General features: G+C 36.6%; 1 long non-coding RNA gene across 1 annotated transcript in view; it reads right to left on the reverse strand.

Moving 5' to 3' along the window:
- Nucleotides 1-16,105, reverse strand: part of LOC306665209 — a 51,361-nt gene extending 35,256 nt beyond the window's left edge. Inside the window, exon 1 of the long non-coding RNA XR_013764942.1 lies at nucleotides 16,037-16,105. This is a non-coding gene — a long non-coding RNA (uncharacterized lncRNA). The remainder of the gene's footprint in view (nucleotides 1-16,036) is intronic.
- Between the last annotated feature and the right edge of the window lie 4,295 nt (nucleotides 16,106-20,400).

A 20,400-nucleotide genomic window follows, 5' to 3' on the forward strand; every position in this document is an offset into this window, starting at 1 on the left:
AGAAGGTTCCAAAATCCAAAGATTAAATAAAACTAGTTTTCACAAAATATCCCCATTTTGATTAGACAATGATGAGAGAGAAAAGATAATTTAAAGTTAATCCGTTCATGAAATTTTTTATCATGAAACCTGTCTTATGTCAGATACTGAACTAGATAATGGAGGTAAGGTTGGGTACAAGGCAGATAGGACACCTCGTCTCATAAAATCAACAGTTTAGTGAGGAAGACATTGTGCATGCAATCATTAAAAAAATGACCACTTCAGTGTGGGTGTTAGCGTGATCTGGGGGCTTAGAGAATTTCCTAGGGAGTGGCATTTGGGCCAGATACAGAGTAAGGGTTAAGGAGGAACTATCTTTCTCTAGAAACCACATCAAATTTAATTTAATCTTTTGCATGGAAACAGACAAAACTGAATTCTTACCACAGTGTTTTATCCACATCCAGATTCTGGCATGAGAGAGATGAACAGTAGAAGAACGAAGAAAAGAGATGCAACTTTAAATGAGCTAATCCTTGATAATTAATTACCATGGCTTCTCAGTTCTCATTATCATAGTTTAGTAGAGGCTTTGAATACGAAAAGCCCCAAAAGATTCAGGGATGTCTAATAGGATATTATGTCTCCTGAAACGATTAGTTAGAGGTCCAAACTTAATTGTCTTAATAAGCCACTTAATCATTCACGACAGTCACAAAGGGCCACAATTCTAAGACTTTCAGTTTTAAGTTTCCAAAAGCTCATTAGTAAAGCAGGAGGTTGAAATGAAGGGTGTAAAATGACTTTATCCAAAGGTCTCAGTTATTATTAATCTACATTTGTGGAGTTGCTTTGTTTTAATCCTTCTGTGTAACATGAGGGACATTTTGAAGGAGTCCCCATACAGAGACAATAATAAGCATCATGACAAAACAGAACTAACCAGAAATTACTTTGGAAATCAAGTTTTGACAATGGGAGACTGAATAGCTCTCATTATAAGTAAAATAAATAAAACCTAGGCCTTGATTATCTGGAAGCTTAGGGGATGGGTTATTTTGGTCAATTATTAAAGATAAACATCTTCTCTTAAAATTATTTTTTCATGCTTGTGAAGTTTTCTGACGATAAAAGTATGTGCTTATGCTAATTAGAAAGGTTTTTTTTAGAAAGGTTCATACGTGAAAAAAGAAAATCTAATGATAAAGCAAATCAACCACCAAGTACCAATCATATTTCAATATATTTCCTTCGGGTCCTTAAGAATATGCATATGTAACTAAATTGACACAGTACAATTATATTACAAACATTTTCACACAACATTAAAAATTCATATGCTAAATATTATTTAACCATTTTTCTTACGTTGGGTATCTTGGAGGTAACTGTTAAAGAGTTTATAAATGATGCTTGAGTGAATACCCTTGCTCATGAATCTGTTTTTTAAAATATCAGAAAAATACATAGAAAAATTACTGAGTTGAAGAGTATCAATGTTGAACACATGTTTACATGTATTATAAAACTGCATGATTATATGCTGCATTTGTTTTTTGAAACTATTTTTACAAAATTTATGTTCATTTGTTTACATTCCACCAACACTCAATGCAAATTCTTATTTCACTACATTGATAAAATATCGAAAATCATTCTTTAAATAATTGGATCAGTATGGGGGACTGAACTGATATGTTTTCATCCTTCCTCACTTAAAATCTTTAAACAACAGAAAATTTAAAAAAAAAATGAATCTAGAGCAACACAGTTGTAAAAGAAAAGAAGTCAGCAGCTCACAAGACATTTTTAGGAATTCCTGAAAATTAGAAAGCAGATGGTATGAGGGTTTCAGAGAAACAATAGAAGTGAAAAATATAGCCCCCAAACCATTGGGAAAACTGTTGCAGAAGTAAAAACCATTCCAGGGCCATTTTGAGCTTAGAGTCAACACAAGAAATATTAAGTACAGATTAACATTTCCTAGTTCCTTTCTGCAAAGGCAGCCACTATTTGAACTTGCAGCCACCATTCAGTGAGTCTTTTCCTTGCACTTAGGAAAAATATGACTTCTGTACCAGTCAACAAAGTGATTAGAATGGTATGGATGTTGCTATGCTAACAAGCATCTACAGATCTCTGTAACTCAAAATAACAAAGTTAAGGTTCTCATTTCTTTATATACCCAACATAAGTCTCTTAATGTTCACTCAGGGATTGAGACCCACCGAGGCTCCAGCATCCTATGACTCTTCCATTTCAGAGGTCTCTAGGTTTTCCTTGGTGGGGAAAGGGCACATGAAGAGCCACATCTTGAATTCTTAAACAATTTTTCCTGGACTTGATGTACATTTCTTTTGCTCATGTTGTTTGCTCAGATAATCTACATGGTTTTGCATAAATTAAATGAAACAGAGAAGGAAGTAGAATCCATCTGTGTTCCCAGAAAGAATAACAATAAATATTGGTGAAATCTACCATAGCCTACCTACTTTTCTAAACCTCTTCATGTCATTCTTTCCCTCATTTACAATGATCCAGTCACAAGATCTCTCTAGTTCTCAGATACACCAAACTCATTCTAAGGGTCTTTCTGTATGTTATATCATCTTCCTGAACACTATTTCTCCATTTCTACTCATGCTCCTTATTCCTTGGATCAGTTTAAAAGCATCTTCTTGTAGGAACTTTTTGCACAATTCTAATAAGGCTGGTAATGCCTACTCCTTATTTGTATCTATCTCTGCATCTCAATTATTTACATATTAACACTTAAAATAGCTTGTAGTTACTTTATGTGTTTCTCATTTCTTTCTTTTCTCTTTTTTTTCATTTATAAAATCCTTCAAGACAAGTAATTACCTTTTTCAAAGATATATACCTAGAGCTTGTCAGTTATTTACAGTGAAAGGAACTTCGAAATATTGATTAGATAAAAAATCCACTGCTAAGATTTCTATAATAATTACATTAAGCATATACATGCACTGGACATTTAAAAATATTTTTTTCTTATTCTGTTGTCTATCTGGAGACAGAGTTTTCCTCTTTTTCCAAGTCTATTTGTTTTCTTTTTTTTATGTTTGATTCATTCAGTTACTTTTTCCTTCCCCCAACCCCTCCCACCCCTCTTTTCCCTCTATACAGTCCCTCCTTCCTCCATTCTTGCCCACCCCCATTATGTGTCATCATCCGTTTATCAGTGAGATCATTTGTCCTTTAGTTTGTTGAGATGGGCCTATCTTACTTAGCATGATATTCTCCAATTTCATCCATTTGCCTGCAAATGCCATAATTTTATTATTCTTTATAGCTGAGTAATATTCCATTGTACATATATACCACAGTTTCTTTATCCATTCATCAACTGAAGGACATCTAGGTTGGTTCCACAATCTGGCTATTGTGAATTGAGCAGCTATGAACATTGATGTGGCTGTATCTCTACAAGGATTTTTCAGTCCTTTGGGTATAGGCCAAGGAGTGAGATAGCTGGGTCAAATGGTGGTTCCATTCCAAGTTTTCTAATGAATCTCCACACTGCTTTTCAGAGTGGCTGCACTAATTTGCAGCCCCACCAGCAATGTATGAGTGTACCTTTCTCCCCACATCCTCACCAACACCTGTTGTTGCTTGTATTCTTGATAATTGCCATTCTAATTGGGGTGAGATGGAATCTTAGGGTGGTTTTGATTTGCATTTCTCTTATTACTAAAGATGTTGAACATTTTTTCATATGTTTGTTGATTGCTTGTAGATCTTCTGTGAAGCGTCTGTTCATATCCTTAGGCCATTGGATGATTGGGTTATTTGTATTCTTCATGTAGAGTTTTTTGAGTTCTTTATATATTCTGGAAATTAGTGCTTTATCTGAAGTATGAGTGGCAGAGATTTTCTCCCACTCTGTAGGCTCTCTCCTCGCATTGCTGATAGTTTCCTTTGCTGAGAAAAAGCTATTTAGTTTGAATCTGTCCCAGTTATTGATTCTTGCTTTTATTTCTTGTGCTATGGGAGTCCTAGTCTGATCCTAAGCCAACAAGTTGAAGATTTGGACCTACTTTTTCTTCTATAAGATGCAGGGTCTCTGGTCTGATTTCAAGGTCCTTGATCCATTTTGAGTTGATTTTTGAGCTGCGTGAGAGATAGGGGTTTAGTTTCATTCTGTTGCACATGGATTTCCAGTTTTACGAGCACCATTTGTTGAAAAGGCTATCTTTTCTCCATTGTATATTTTTGGCACCTTTGTGTAGTATGACAAAATTGTATTTATTTGTGTTTGTGTCCGTGTCCTCTATTCTGTACCATTGATCTACCTATTTTGGTGCCAATACCATGCTGTTTTTGTTACTGTTGCTTTGTAGTATAGTTGAAGTTCTGGTATTGTGATACCCCCTGTTTCATTCTTCCTGCTAAGGATTGCTTTAGCTACTCTGGATTTCTTATTCTTCCCAATGAATTTCATGATTGCTTGTTCTATCTCTGTAAGGTACATCATTGGGATTTTAATTGGAATTGCATTGAATCTGTATAGCACTTTTGGTAGTATGGCCATTTTGACAATATTAATTCTGCCTATCCAAGAACATGGGAGATCTTTCCATCTTCTAAGGTCTTTCTCAATCTCTTTCTTCAATATTTTGTGGTTTTCATTGGAGAGATCTTTTACTTCTTTGGTTAGATTGATTCCCAAGTATTTTATTTTTTTGAGGCTATTGCAAATGGAGTTGTTTTCCTCATTTCCCTTTCAGATGTTTCGTTTGCTAGCGTATAAAAATGCTTTAGATATATGTGTGTTGATTTTATAGCCTGCTATTTTGCTGAATTCATTGATGAGGTCTAGAAGTTTTCTGGAGGAGGTTTTTGGATCCTCTAAATACAGAATCATGTCATCAGCAAATAGTGACAGCTTAAGTTCCTCTTTTCCTATCCGTATCCCTTTAATTTCTTTAGTCTGCCTAAGTGTTGTGGCTAGAGTTTTGAGGACAATGTTGAATAGAAGTGGTGAAAGAGGACATCCCTGTCTTGTTCCTGTTTTTAAAGGGAATGGTTTCAGTTTTTCTCCATTAAGAATGATGTTGGCCATGGGCTTAGCATAAATAGCCTTTACAATGTTGACGTATGTTCCTACTATCCCTATTTTTTTCTAGTGTTTTGAGCATGAAGGGGTGTTGTACTTTGTCGAATGCTTCTTCTCCGTCAATCGAAATAACCATATGATTCTTATCCTTAAGTCTATTGACATGATGGATTACATTTATTGATTTACAGATGTTAAACCATCCTTACATTTCAGGGATGAACCCCGCTTGATCGTGGTGCACAATTTTCTTAACACGTTTTTGGATAGGGTTTGCCAATATTTTGTTAAGGATCTTTGTATCTATATTCATCAAGGATATTGGTCTAAAATTTTCTTTCCTTTATGTGTCTTTTCCTGGTTTGGGTATGAGGGTGATATTAGCTTCATAGAATGAGTTTGGTATGGTACCCTCCTTTTCTATGTCCTGGAATACTTTGAGCAGTATTGGAAGGAGTTCTTCTTTGAAGGTCTTGTAGAACTCGGCTGAGAATCCGTCTGGTCCTGGGTTTTTCTTGGATGGTAGGTTTTTAATGGCTTCTTCTATTTCATTGCTTGATATTGATCTGTTTAAATTGTGTATGTCCTCCTGGTTCAGTTTGGGAGGAGCATATGTCTCTAGAAATTTGTCAGTGTCTTTGGTAGTTTCTATTTTGTTGGAATACAGATTTTCAAAGTAGCTTCTCATTATGTTCTGTATCTCAGTGGTGTCTGTCGTGATATTTCCTTTGCATCACGAGTTTTAGTAATTTGAGTTTTCTCTCTCCTTCTCTTTGTTAGTGTGGTTAAGGGTTTGTCTATTTTGTTAACTTTTTCAAGAACCAACTTTTTGTTTTGTCAATTTTTTGAATTGTTTCTTTTGTTACAATTTCATTGATTTCAACTCTGATTTTAATTATTTCCTTCCTGTCTTCTACTACTTTTGCTGTTATTCTGTTCCTCTTTTTCTAGGGCTGTGAGCTGTTATGTTAGGTCAGTTAGTTGTTGACTTTTCATTCTTTCTGGAATGTGCTCCATACAATGAATTTTCCTCTTAATATTGCTTTCATAGTGTCCCAGAGATTTTGATATGTTGTATCATCATTCTCATTGACCTCTAAGAATTTTTTATCTCCTCCCTGGTGTTTTCTGTTTTCCATGTTTCATTCAGTAGCATATTAGTTAGTCTCCAGGTGTTGGAGTAATTTCTGTTTTTTATTTTGTCATTGATTTCTACTCTCAGTCCATTATGATCTGATAGAACACAAGGCAGTATCTCTATTTTTTTGCATTTCCTAAGGGCTGCTTTGTGGCATAACATAAGGTCTATTTTGGAGAAGGTTCCATGTGCAGCTGAGAAGAATGTGAATCTACTCATTGATGGATGGAATATTCTATATGTGTCTATTAAGTTAGGTTATTGATTGTGTTATTGAGTACTATGGTTTCTTTGTTTGGTTTTTGTTTGGAAGATCTATCTAGTGGTGATAGCGGTGTGTTAAAGTCACCCAGAATTATTGTGTTGTGGTCTATGTGATTCCTGAAATTGAGAAGAATTTGTTTGATGTACAGGGATGCACCATTGTTTGGGGCATAAATATTTACTATTGTTATGTCTTCCTGATTTATGGTTCCCTAAAGCAGTATGAAATGTCCTTCTTTATTCCTTCTGACTAACTTTGGCTTGAAGTCCACTTCATCTGATATAAGAATGGAAACCCCTGCTTTTTTACTGAGTCCATGTGCATGGTAGGTTTTTTCCCATCCTTTCACCTTTTGTCTGTGGATGTCTATTTCTGTGAGATGAGTCTCTTGCAGAAAGCATATTGTTGGGTCTTTCTTTTTAATCCATTCTTCCGGTCTATGTCTTTTGATTGATGAGTTTAGACCATTAACGTTCAGGGTAATTATTGAGATATGATTTGCATTCCCAGTGATTTGGGATTATTTTTGGTTTTTAAGTTGGCTTAGTTTCTCCATTGAGTGGTTTTTCTCTAAGGTAGTTCCTCCCTTTGCTGACCTACATTGTTGTTTTTCATTTCCTCCTCATGGAATATTTTGTTGAGAACATTCTGTAGCACAGGCTTTCTATTTATAAATTCTTTTAACTTTTGTTTATCATGGAAGGATTTCATTTCATCTTCAAATCTGAAGGTTAGCTTTGCTGGATATAAGATTCTTGGTTGGCAACCATGTTCTTTCAGAGCTTGAAATATGTTGTTCCAGGCCCTTTTAGCTTTTAGAGTCTGGGTTGAGAAGTCTGCTGCTATCCATATTGGTCTCCCCCTATATGTAATCTGATCCTTTTCTCTTGAGGCCTTCAAAATCTTATCTTTATTTTGAATGTTAGGCATTTTCATTATAATGTGCCTTGGTGTGGATCTGTTGTGATTTTGTGCATTTGGTGTTCTATAAGCCTCTTGTATTGATTTTCCATTTCATTCTTCAGGTTTGGGAAATTTTCTGATATTATTTCATTGAATAAATTGTTCATTCCTTTGGTTTGTATCTCTGTGCCTTCCTCAATCCCAATAATTCTTAAATTTGGTCTTTTCATGATGTCCCATAGTTCTTGGAGATTCTGTTCATGATTTCTTACCATCTTCTCTATTTGGGCAACTTTATTTTCAAGATTAAATATTTTGTCTTCATTGTCTGAGGTTCTGTCTTCCATGTGGTCTCGTCTTTTGGTGATGCTTTCCATTGAGTTATTTATTTGGTTTATTGTTTCCTTCATTTCAAGGATTTCCGTTAGGTTTTTTTTGAGAATCTCTATCTCTTTGTTGAAATGATCTTTTGCTTCCTGCAGTTGCTCTGTCAGCTTATTGGTATTATCATTCATTGACTGCATTTGCTCTCTTATCTCATCCTTTGCTTCAGGAATCATCTTAATCATGTATAATATGAAGCCCTTCTCTGACATTTCTTGTACCATAGTGTCATTGGATTTTATTAATATAGAATCTAGGTTTGTTTGGATCATTTTCTTCCCTTATTTTTTCATGTTGTTCATGTATCTTCCCCTCTAGCAGTGCAGATCTGGCATATTGCAGATTTCCCCCTATAGGCTTATAGTGGCCCTATAGGTTTCCAAAACCTTTTATTTAAGGGGAGATCAGTATTAGCAGTGCCCAATTCAGACACTATGCAGTCCTAGACCAAATAGCCCCTATGAGGACAATAACAAAATTGACATAATAATCAGAATGAGTTCAAATATTATCTTCAGTAAAACCCAAACAGATTTGCAATAAGGTCTGCAGTTTCTAATAGAGGACAAAGAGGATGCAGAAGGATGTAGAATGTGGCTGTTAATGGGATAAGAAAAGAATATACAGAAGTTCTACATAATAGAAAGGGTGAGAGTGTAATCAAAAGAAATTAGATGTTAGCATGCAAAAAAGGGAGAAAGAGACTCTAAGGGAACAGGTAAACAAAAGGAAAAGAGAGCAAGAAAAGTAAAGAAATAAAAACAAAATTTTTCAATAAGGGGAAAAAAGAAAATCTACAGTATATCAGTCATATAGTAATGAAACTTCCCAGTTTTCAGTAGCCTGATGCATGAGAGGTAACTGATCCCAAGTCTATATTTTTGCTACTGTGTAGATTTTGCAATTTTCATTTTTTTACTCTATATATTTTTTACAAGATTAACTCTAATATTTTTTACTGTTTTATAAATATTTTTTCATATGACTATGGATGATTTTATTTATTTATTTTCTTTTTTTATTGAAAACAAATGGGATACATGCTGTTTCTCTCTTTGTACATGGCATAAAGGCATACCATTTGCATAATCATAAATTTACATAGGGTAATGTTGTTTGATTCATTCTGTTATTTTTTCCCTTCCCCCCACCCCTCCCACCCCTCTTTTCCCTCTATACAGTCCTTCCTTCCTCCATTCATGCCCCCCTCCCTAACCCTAACTCTAACCCTAACACAAACCCCTCCCTCCCCCCATTATGTGTCATCATCCACTTATTAGCGATATCATTCGTCCTTTGAATTTTTGAGATTGGCTTATCTCACTTATATGATATTCTCCAATTTCATCCATTTGCCTGCAAATGCCATAATTTTCTCATTCTTTACGGCTGAATAATATTCCATTGTATATATGTACCACAGTTTCTTTAATCCATTCATCAATTGAAGGACATCTAGGTTGGTTCCACAATCTGGCTATTGTGAATTGAGCAGCTATGAACATTGATGTGGCTGTATCTCTGTAGTATGCTGATTTTAAGTCTTTTGGGTATAGGCCAAGGAGTGGGACAGCTGGGTCAAATGGTGGTTCCATTCCATGTTTTCTAAGGAATCTCCACACTGCTTTCCAGAGTGGCTGCACTAATATGCAGCCCCACCAGCAATGTATGAGTGTACCTTTCTCCCCACATCCTCGCCAACACCTGTTGTTGCTTGTATTCTTGATAATCACCATTCTAATTGGGGTGAGATGGAATCTTAGGGTGGTTTTGATTTGCATTTCTCTTATTACTAGAGATGTTGAGCATTTTTCCATATGTTTGTTGATAGCTTATAGATCTTCTTCTGTGAAGTGTCTATTCATTTCCTTAGCCCATTTGTCAATTGGATTATTTGTATTCTTGGTGTAAAGTTTTTTGAGTTCTTTATAGATTCTGGAGATTAGTGCTCTATCTGAAGTATGATTGGCAAAGATTTTCTCCCACTCTGTAGGCTCTTTCTTCACATTGCTGATAGTTTCCTTTGCTGAGAGAAAGCTTTTTAGTTTGAATCTATCCCAGTTATTGATTCTTGCTTTTATTTCTTGTGCTATGGGAGTCCTGTTGAGGAAGTCTGGTCCTAAGCTGACATGTTGAAGATCTGGACCTACTTTTTCTTCTGTAAGATGCAGGGTCTCTGGTCTGATTCTGAGGTCCTTAATCCATTTTGAGTTTAGTTTCGTGCATGGTGAGAGATATGGGTTTAGTTTCATTCTGTTGCATATGGATTTCCAATTCTCCCAGCACCATTTATTGAAGAGGCTATCTTTTCTCCATTGCATATTTTTGGCCCCTTTGTCTAGTATGAGAAAATTGTATTTATTTGGGTTTGTGTCCATGTCTTCTATTCTGTACCATTGATCTACCTTTCTAATTTGGTACCAATACTATGCCGTTTTTGTTACTATTGCTTTGTGGTAGAGTTGAAGATCTGGTATTTCGATACGCCCTGCTTCACTCTTTCTGCTAAGGATTGCTTTAGCTATTCTGGTTTTCTTATTCTTCCAGATGAATTTCATAATTGCTTGCTCTATTTCTGCAAGGTACGTCATTGGGATTTTAATTGGAATTGCATTGAATCTGTATAGCACTTTTGGTAGTATGGCCATTTTGACAAAATTCATTCTTCCTATCCAAGAACCTGGGAGATCTTTCCATCTTCTAAGGTTTTCTTCGATTTCTTTCTTTAGTGTTCTGTAGTTCTCACTGAAGAGGTATTTCTATTCTTTTGTGAGATTGATTCCCAAGTATTTTATTTTTTTCAAGGCTATTGTGAATGTGGTAGTTTTCCTAATTATTCTTTCCAAAGATTCATCACTTATGTTTAAAAATGCATTAGATTTATATGCATTGATCTTTTAACCTGCTACTTTACTGAATTCACTTATGAGTTCTAAAAGTTTCCTGGTGGAATTTCTTGGTTCCTCTAAGTATACAATCATATCATCAGCAAATAGGGATAGTTTGAGTTCTTCTTTTCCTATTCGTATTCCTTTAATTTCTTTGGTGTGTCTAATTGCTCTGGCTAGAGTTTCAAGGACAATATTGAATAGAAGTGGTGAAAGAGGGCATCCCTGCCTTGTTCCAGTTTTTAGGGGGAATGCTTTCAGTTTTTCACCATTTAGAATGATATTAGCCATGGGCTTAGCATAAATGGCCTTTACAATGTTAGGGAATGTTCCCACTACCCCAATTTTTTCTAGTGTTTGTGCATGAAGGGGTGCTGTATTTTATCAAATGCTTTTTCTGCATCTATTGAAATAATCATGTGATTCTTGACTTTAAGTCTATTGATATGGTGAATTACATTTATTGATTTCCTCATGTTGAACCAAACTTGCATCCTTGGGATGAAATCCACTTGATCATGGTGCACTATCTTTTTAATATGTTTTTGTATGCGATTTGCTACAATTTTGTTGAGAATTTTTGCGTCGATGTTCATTAAGGATATTGGTCTGAAATTTTCTTTCCTTGATGAGTCTCTGTCTGGTTTAGGTATCAGTGTGAGATTGGCTTCATAGAACGAGTTTGGGAGGATTCCCTCCTCTTCTATTATATGGAATACTTTGAGAAGTATTGGAATGAGCTCTTCTTTAAAGATTTTGTAGAACTCGGCTGAGAATCCATCTGGTCCCGGACTTCTCTTTGTTGGTAGGCTTTTGATGACTTCTTCTATTTTATTACTTGAAATTGGTCTACTTAAATTGTGTATGTCCTCCTCCTTCAGTTTAGGCAATTCATATTTCTCTAGAAACCTGTTGATGTCGTCGAAATTTTCTATTTTGTTGTAGTATAGTTTTTCAAAATAGCCTCTAATTATGTTTTGTTTTTCAATCCTTTCTGTTGTGATATTTCCTTGTTCATTCGGAATTTTAGTGATTTGGGTTTTCTCTCGTCTTCTCTTTGTTAGTGTGGCTAAGGGTTTATCAATTTTGTTTATTTTTTCGAAGAACCAACTATTTATTTTGTCAATTTTTTGTATTGTTTCTTTTGTTTCAATTTCATTGATTTCAGCTCTGAATTTAACTATTTCTTGTCTTCTACTACTTTTGTGCTGGTCTGTTCTTCTTTTTCTAGGGCTTTGAGCTGTAGTGTTAGGTCGTTTATTTGTTGAGTTTTACTTCTTTTATTAAATGCACTCCATGAAATAAATTTTCCTCTAAGTATTGCTTTCATCGTGTGCCAGAGATTTTGATATGATGTTTCTTTGTTCTCATTTACCTCTAAGAATTTTTTAATTTCTTTACTAATATCTTCTGTTATCCATTCATCATATAATAGCATATTGTTTAATCTCCAGGTGTTGGTATAGTTTCTGTTTTTTACTCTTTCATTTATTTCTAACTTCAATCCATTATGATCTGATAGAATACAAGGCAGTGTCTCTATCTTCTTGTATTTGCTAACATTAACTTGTGGCATAATATATGGTCTATTTTAGAGACCAATCCATGTGCTGCTGAGAAGAAAGTGTATTCGCTCTTGGTTGGATGGTGTATTCTATAAATGTCTGTTAAGTCTAAATTATTGATTGTGTTATTGAGGTTTATGGTTTCTTTGTTCAATTTTTGTTTGGAAGATCTGTCCAATGGTGAGAGAGGTGTGTTAAAATCACCTAGTATTAGTGTGTTAAGGTCTATTTGGTTTCTGAAATTGAGAAGAATTTGTTTGACATACATGGATGAGCCACTGTTTGGGGCATAGATGTTTATGATTGTTATATCTTGCTGATTTATGCTTCCCTTAAGCAGTATGAAATGACCTTCTTTATCCCTTCTGACTAACTTTGGCTTGAAGTCCACATTATCTGAAATGAGGATGGATACTCCAGCTTTTTTGCTGATTCCACGTGCATGGTATGTTTTTCCCCATCCTTTCACCTTTAGTCTATGAGTATCTTTTTCTATGAGGTGAGTCTCTTGCAGGCAACATATTGTTGGATCTTTCTTTTTTAATCCAATCTGCCTGTCTATGTCTTTTGATTCATGAATTCAGGCCATTAACATTCAGGGTTATTATTGAGATATGATTTGGTTTCCCGGTCATTTGGTTCATTTTTAAAATTTTATTTATTTATTTATTTATTTATTTATTTATTTATTTATTTGACATGACTTGGTTCCTCCTTTATTTGACAATTCCTTTAGGATAATTCCTCCCTTTGCTGATTTGCTTCTTTGTTTTTCATCTCTTCCTTATGGAATGTTTTGCTGACAATGTTCTGTAATGCTGGCTTTCTTATTGTAAATTCTTTTAGCTTTTGTTTATCATGGAAGGATTTTATTTCATCGTCAAATTTGAAGGTAAGTTTTGCTGGTTATAAGATTCTTGGTTGGCATCCATTTTCTTTCAAGGCTTGAAAAATGTTGTTTCAGGCCCTTCTAGCTTTTAGGGTCTGGATTGAAAAATCTGCTGATATCTGTGTTGCTTTCCCCCTGAATGTAATTTGGTTCTTTTCTCTCGTGGCCTTTAGCATTTTGTCTTTATTTTGTATGTTAGGTATTTTCATTATAATGTGCTTTGGTGTGGGTCTGTTGTAATTTTGTGTATTTGGAGTCCTATAAGCCTCTTGAACTTTATTTTCCATTTCATTCTTCAGATTTGGGAAATTTTCTGATATTATTTCATTGAATAGATTGTTCATTCCTTTGGTTTGTTTCTCTAGGCCTTCCTCAATTCCAATAATTCTTAAATTTGGCCTTTTCATGATATCCCATAGTTCTTGTGGATTCTGTTCATGATTTCTTACCATCTTCTCTGTTTGTTCAACTTTGTTTTCAAGGTTAAATATTTTGTCTTCAATGTCTGAGGTTCTCTCTTCCAGGTGTTGTATCCTATTGGATATGCTTCTATGGAGTTCTTAATTTGGTTTATTGTTTCCTTCATTTCAAGGATTTCTGTTTGGGTTTTTTTTTTCAATATCTCTAACTCTTTATTGAAATGATCTTTTGCTTCCTGTATTTGCTCTTTTAACTGTCGATTGGTGCGATCATTCAATGCCTGCATTTGCTCTTTCATCTCATCGTTTGCTTCCCTGATCATTTTAATTATGTACATTCTGAACTCCTTTTCTGTCATTTCTTCTGCCATGCTGTCATTGGGTTTTATTGATGTAACATCTAGATTTGTTTGCAGCATTTTCTTCCCTCGTTATCTTGTTCAGGTTTCAGTGGACTGCTGAGATATTGCAGATTTCCTCTATTGACTTATAATGTCCCTGAAGATTTCTAGTATATCCCTTCTTAGCCTTCAGTAGGCTGAAGTCTGGAGGAAGTTGATAGCGCGGTGCTCCACAAGGAAGCTGCCTCTCTAGGGGTGGTGGCCTTCAGGTAGGGTATATTCCCTGCTAGTGGAAAAGAGGTGCCTCCACTTGTTGACCAGTGGTCATCCAAAGGGGAACTAGGCTGCAGGCTGAGGCAAGGCCTGTTTGGGCCTGTGTCTCTGGTTTTACCGTCCTTGTGGGAAAACCTCACTCGGCAGGGAAGACTCACCTGGTGGGAAGGTCTGGCTGGTCAGTTCCCCTCCTAGAGGTTCCCTTCAATCTACAACTACTGCCTGGGCTGGGCTGCCTTCCTCTGCAAAGTTCCCAGGGGCCTGGACCTACCTCCTGGGCCTGGGAGCCTCACCCTTCTCAGATGAGTCTCCTTTGGCTGCCTCTCCTCAGAGAATCTGCCCGCAGTCCTGGAACCTTCACTCTGCCCCTAAGCGTTTCTCAGTTCAGCGCTTCCACCAGGAAGCCTCCTAGGTCCTGGGACCCTGCTCTGCACCTAATTGCCTGGCTATGAGGCCCTTCCTCTGAGCAGACACCTGGAGCCCTGTACCTTAGCTCTGAGTCCCAGCGATCCGCCACACGCCTCTTCCTCTGGACAGCCGCCTGGTGTTCTGGTGTGGTCACTAGGAGTCCAAGCAACTCACTGCGTGCCTCCTCCTCCCGCCAACCGCCTATAGCCCTGGGCAGTCACTCAGAGTCCAAATGACCGGCCCCGTTCCTCCTCCTCCTCTGGGCAGCCCCCCCAGTGTTCAGGAGTGGTCACTTTGAGTCCAAACAACTCACCACTCGCCTCCTCCTCTGAGCAGCTTCTTGGAGCTCTGATGCTGTCACTCCCAGTCCAAGTGACCTGACATGCTCCTCCTCCTCCTCCCCCAGGCAGCCCCCTGGTGTTCAGAAGTGGTCTCTCTGAGTCCAAACAGCTCTCCACGCAGCTCCTCTTCTGGCAACTGCCTGTGGCTCTGGTGCAGTCACTCAGTCCAAGCGACCCACCATGCTCCTCCCCCTCCTCCTCCGGGCAGGCCCCAGTGTTCAGGAGTGGTCGCTCTGAGTTCAAACAGCTCTCCTCACAGCTCCTCCTCTGGGCAGCCACCCGGAGCCCCAGTGGTTGCTCCGAGTCCAAGCACAGTGCTGAGCAGCCTCCTCTACGATGCTCCCAGTTGTCCGAGTTCACTGCTCCAGTGGGGGGAGGGGTGTCTCGCTGGGCAGATCTACTTCACAAAGTTCCCTGTGTTGAGGGACTACCACCCCTTCTGGGACGCCTCCCCAATGGAAGAGACTCACCCGGCTTCTTTGAGTTGGTCCCAAGTCTCTCAATATCTCCTCTTTTGAATCCTGAGTCCTGGAACAACATGAAATGCAGCCACCCTCTACTCTGCCATCTTGAAAACCCCTATTTTATTTTATTAAATACAGAAAGACCAAGGTTATTTCAATCTTCCTGAAACCTTTGCCTTCTTGCATCATTTTAATTTTCCAGATTAAATTTGTAAGTCTGAGTTTGAATCAAATATAAACTCAGTCTATGTAGGAATTTCATGGTAAGGCACAATAGGAAATGAATTCTAAGCAAAATAAAAATATTCTGGGTATTAATATTTTAATAAAGCCCCAAGCAAAATTAATTTTGATGATTTTTCTGTTTTCACTGCAAATATTATTTTGAATAATAAAAATATATGCTGGTTGGTACTCCTAGTTCTGGCTAATAACAATTTGGCTGAAATGAACTTGTAGAATTTGGATCAAAAATATTTCTAACTGGGAAACGAAAGTAAACATAAAGTGAGTCTCTGATTTACAAGTACACAATTAATAAGTTGCCTTCAACTTTCTAGGACCTTATTTCAGCAAGCCTCATTGCAGTTTCTATGTTACTCTTGGAAACTTCAGGATCAGTTCATTCAGAATTTGCTCATTGGATTTCTTTCCCCCTCTACCCACAAAACTACCCTGAGTCCAATACTTTCCACTTACTTTTTCTTTTTGTTTTCTCTTTTATTTGTATTACAGCAGTCAGTTCTCCCAGGACATTTTGTAGCACTGCAAAATAAAAGTCTACATTAAGTTACCCTTAAGTATTTAATGTCTTATTAGTTTACAGGAAAAAAAGTTCTCAAACACCTTACATCCTTACAATCTGAATCTGTCACTTTTTAAAATTTATTTTCTATTTTCAAATATATTTCCTATGATTTCTGAAGACTAGACACAATAACTTACAAAATGCTCTATGTCAACTGCTTTCTGTAATTTAGTTCATGCAGTCACTCTTTGAAGCATCATATATACTTTGCAGCAGAGAAAATAGAGACTAAAAGAAGTCAAGCTACTTCCTTAACTTCCCTACTGTCAGCAGACTTGTGTGTCTGTGACCTGGATGCTCATGACCTTTTCTCTGAACATTTTTGTCCCCAGGCATGGAATTTTTTTTTCTCCACATTTTTGTCAGCTTGTTCGCTGTTGTGAACAGAACATCTGACAAGAACAACTTAGAGGAGGAAAAGGTTATTTTGACTCATGGTTTCACAAGTCTCAGTCCATAGACTGCCAACTCCATTGCTCTGGGCCCAAGATGAGGCAGCACATCATGGAGGGAAGCTGCTCCTCTCAAGACAGCCAGGAAATAGGATGTGTGTGAAAGGACTGCAAGAAAGAACTACCCATCCAGAGCACACCCCCAGTGACTCACACTGTTTAGATACAACTCACTCGCCACAGTTACCACCTAGTCAGTATATCAAAGCAGGATGGGCCGATCAGGTGACAGTTCTCACAATTCACTTTCCCATGTTAACACAGGAGCTTCTGGGGACATCTCATATCCAAACCACAACACTCCACTTCTGTATAAATATTTAACTTTTTTTTTGTATAGGAGTATTTCCTTTGCACAGCTTCCTATGAAATTCATATCCTCCCTAATTATGCTTCCTTCTTCATGAGGATCCTCTTTTGGCTCCATGAGGAAATATCTTCCTATTCTAGCAAAATAGACTATATCTCCTGCTGTAGTTCCTTTCTCTCACAGTTTTCACTCTTGATTATTATCGTTTTACTAGGTATTTATTGGCTTGACTCCAAGTTTAGAAATATTGATCCATGTCTAGTTATCTTATATGACCACTGACTTTCAGGAGAAATTATTTTGAGAAGAGCTTAGCATAATAAGCTAGCTAAAAACACACTAAATCCTAAATAAGGAAAAAAGCACATTTATAGTTTTATCTCATTTTTCCTCATGAACCCATTGGTAGGAGAAACAGTGCCCAAGTCAATTTTAAATTACAAGTAAGAATCATATTATGTGCTCTTTGGTATTATTTAATTATTGCATTTATCAAATATCTGTGAATGAATTAAGTGAGGAATAAGAAGATAAAGAAGAAAAAGAATAAAGGACAGAGCCACCTTCCTGAGCAGAACTAGATGGGTGGGTTGCTTGCTAGATCTAGTAGTCCATGTGTTCAGGTGGCTGCCTCTGAGCTGTAAAATCTCTTATAATATAATTGAAATTCATTTAAATTAAATTCAGCATTTGAAAGTCCAAAAATTGGAGCTTCATGTGTGTAAATAAGCATTTGCTTAAAAAATACAACTGTGAAATGGTGAAGAGATATCACGTACTAGTATGAATCTTCAGTGAGAAGATTGATTTTACTTTCATAAAGTTGAATGTATGTTGGGAGGCAGAACTTGACTTGAACTCTCAGTTTTAAATATTCTGGGAACTGGGATTGTGTGAAAGGTTTAGGGTACCATGATGGCACTGGACAACTGGAAAGAGGTTAGGGCAATAAATGAAGGAGGACATTGGGAGAAATGCAAAGATCCATTGCCTACTACTTTTTTTTTTTTTAAGCTGGGAATGGCTCTGTACATGAATACAAGGCCAGGACATTTTCTCTTTTTTCTTTCTAATGTTATGTGCCCTTAAATACTAGTATCTGGAAATCCATTGAGTCTTTCAGTGTTGTGACACTGCTACTTTATGGATAACTGCCTTTCTAAAGTCTTAGAACCTAAGCAATACTTACAACATGTTTTCTACATTGTAAAAATTTTGCTTGATCAAAGTGAAAAGTCGTATGTTTGAGAGTTAGGGAGAGTTTACATAGAGCTAGCAACCACTTGACTCCTGGTATTTTTCTTTCTAGTATATGTAAGTTGTGGGAGCTGTCTTTTCTCCAGGGGTCCAGTGTAAATCATATCTTAGTCTAAATATTCTGACTTACTAGCATGACTCAGTTCACACAGTCTGAAAAACTGTGTGCACTTCCTCGTATGCCTAGGAGAGGGGAATAACTAGGTTAAGGGCATAAGAAAAAATTGATTTTGAAAAACATTTGAAAACCAAAACATCAAATTGTTCAGAGAACAACCTATGTGATGCTTTGTATTACATGGAAAACATTTTAGTATATAAAGGAGTTATGTTTTATTGGTTTAGATAATAGAGCACTAAATGAGTTTCTATGTTCCCAACCTAATGGTGCTTTGACCTTTGGCTATTTAAATGATATTATTTTTAACATGCAAGTCTGTTTTAGCCCATAGTCAGTCATAAGTTTCACAATAGACATTAGAACATTTACTGAATCTACTCTGACCAAACACATGTGATCTCAAATAAAAAAGGATAGTTAATGTCGAGGCAAAATGACAGATGTCTCTCAAGCTGTTGTCTTGTGCTCAAATAATGGTAGATTCAAAACCAGCTCAGCATTTCCCAGAATCCAATATTTCATCCAGGCTGTCAACACAGTTTGATCAATGTCCTCACAGGAAAGGTGGAGGCAAATGGATGATTAACTTGAAGCATTTGTCACTGAGACCAAGCTTGGAGCGGTGCTAGGCAATGAGATGGATGTCACAGGAAAGCCTCTTTGTATTTGCTAGTCAAGCAGAGCTATTATGAAAGTATTTAATGATATAGGAGAATCCTCATTGTTCACCTTCAGCTTCTGTGCCTCATCCTGGGCAATGTGAATATTTTTCAGTGCCAAATGATATACCTAGCCAGCAGAGGGTAGTTAGGGACACAGAGGGAAAAGGAGACACGCTCAGTTTTACTTACCCCTACATTTGCTCTTTCCAAATATTATTTTCATTCTCCATAGTCATGCAAAATAAAATATATACATGTATATAACAATAACAGGTGTGTTGAAACAACCAGCATTTGAGTTTCAGTTACAACTTTGTCACTCACTAGGTGTGAGAACTTCAAGTTATCTGCTCGTTCCAAGGTTCATCATTCTCATTAAGAAATGAGAATAATCAGGCCTATTTCATAGACTTTCATGAGAATTAGGATACCTTCTAGTACTTGGCACATAGTAGGAAAATTTTAACAAAGGCTTAAAAGAAAGAATACACATATAAGTGTAAAGTTGTGTGTTGGAACATTTATGAAATGAAGACTGCTGATTCTGGTCCCTCACTTAGCTTATCACTGCAATATAGAGCAGACCAATGTGAAACTGTTCTCAGTGCTGTTTTTATTAACAACATAAAAATCATCAACCACAATTATTTTATCATATATATTAATATATAAAGCATTTTTCTTCACTGTTACAAAAACACTGCCTTAATTAGCACTCCAGAAGAGTGTCAAATTAATGGCCTTTGTTTGATTTGGAAAGCATTATCGTGCTCCTCTTTTAGGTAGACTTTGCCATCCTTTTGGCATACTTAGTGACTTTTAAAATAATACTATATGACAATGACATTAATAAACCATAATTCTTTTAATAAGTAATCTTCAGTTCAGTTCAGTAACTAAAAATATTACTTGATGTGTACTTTGCAAGATAACAAGCTTCTTTTTTGATAATTTAATTGGGAATGTCTGAGAATAGTTTTACTTCTAAGTTTGTAATTTGTTGTTAAAGGATTGAGTGTTCATCTCAAGGACAACACAGTGCCTGAGGATGATTCATGAGGCTGAATTGTGTAGGATTCATCGCATTCAGGAGTACTAGTTCATATCTTATCCCAAGGAAGTGGTACATTGTTATATGGGAGGAATCACAGTCTTTACTGTGAGGATGGAAAATGCATTCCAGATCCCCAGAATCAGTTGACTTCAACGGATAAAAGAGAAGGGAGGAGGAAAGCAAAAATATAGGAACAAAGAAGGGTGTGCACATATCCACTCACACACGTACACACTGTGAAAAAGAACAGAAGGGGAACACAGGGAAATAATGGGGAATAAGAGCAGACACTGATGTTTGAAATATGCCATTAGAATTTTAGATATTCTTCATGCAGCACTCAGTCTTTTCACAGTTTTATTTTATTTTGAGAAACATACTGTATATAAAGAAAAACTT

Source organism: Sciurus vulgaris (genome assembly GCF_902686455.1).
Source record: "Sciurus vulgaris genome assembly, chromosome: 7".
NCBI lineage: Eukaryota > Metazoa > Chordata > Mammalia > Rodentia > Sciuridae > Sciurus > Sciurus vulgaris.